At 45.2% G+C, this 982-nt stretch overlaps 1 long non-coding RNA gene across 1 annotated transcript; it reads right to left on the reverse strand.

Moving 5' to 3' along the window:
• Positions 1 to 144: 144 nt before the first annotated feature.
• On the reverse strand, positions 145 to 931 carry LOC111648519 (uncharacterized). Its single transcript, XR_002760145.2, has 3 exons — positions 641 to 931; positions 321 to 434; positions 145 to 215 (listed from the first exon to the last, which is right to left on the reverse strand). It is a non-coding gene; the product is annotated as an uncharacterized LOC111648519 (long non-coding RNA).
• Positions 932 to 982: the final 51 nt, after the last annotated feature.

Genomic DNA, 982 nt, shown 5'->3' on the forward strand with positions numbered 1-982 from the left:
TTCTGGTTTCGTTGTAAGGATGACAGCAGCATGTTTAAGCGTGTTGGTCTGACTGGAACCAACCCTGGACTCTTGTTCAGGTTCTCCTCAGGGAGGTGCTGTGAGGAGCTCATGTCTGAGTTTCATAAAAAATTCTGTTTCTCACCAACTTTTCTCCTCCTGATTACGAGGGTGGGGTCATGGAAGAGCTGCTCCTCATCCTCAGCGCTGATCACCTGACAGCATCCAGCACAAAACAACCAATCAGAGAGGAGAAGGAGGAGGAGCAGCAGTAGCAAGAGGAGGAGGTGCAGCAGCAGGAGGTGCAGCAGGAGGAATACCTGACACTGGCGGAGATAGGGAGTGATTCTCGAAGGTTCGATGGTTTTAATGAGCAACATCCTGAAATCATCGAGCTGCAGCCAACAGAGGTCGTCCTCACTGACTCCGTCCATCTACAGTACCAATACTACAGTACTCAAGTACACACAGTAATACAGTATACACAATACACAGTACTACAGTAGACACAGTACTACAGTACACACAGTACACACAATACACAGTACTACAGTAGACACAGTACTACAGCAGACACACTACTACAGTACACACAGTACACACAGTACTACAGTACACACTGAACACTCAAAATACACACCTGTCCTGTAACCTGCTACTGTCTGATACACCTGTGTCTCTCCCTCTCTCTCTGTCTCTGTCTCTCTGTCCGTCTCTGTCGCTACTTCTGTGTTTTTTGAGGAGGAAGGCATTTCTCCCACTTCCTGTTTTAAGTTCAGGCTCTGCCCCCTCTGACTGGCACTGACAACTCATCAGATTCACAGGTACACCTGTACTTATATTTTACCTGAGTACTTCCTTACACTTGTACTGCAGGTCAGAGGAAGGTTTTAGAGTCAGATCATTCAAATTAAATATCAATAAACACATTAGAAGAATTGCAATGCATCAATGACCAATAATCATCATACAATAATATCAT

This window comes from Seriola lalandi, unplaced genomic scaffold (genome assembly GCF_002814215.2).
Source record: "Seriola lalandi dorsalis isolate HSWRI2012SDOR001 ecotype SW California unplaced genomic scaffold, Sedor1 jcf7180002041724, whole genome shotgun sequence".
Taxonomy (NCBI): domain Eukaryota; kingdom Metazoa; phylum Chordata; class Actinopteri; order Carangiformes; family Carangidae; genus Seriola; species Seriola lalandi.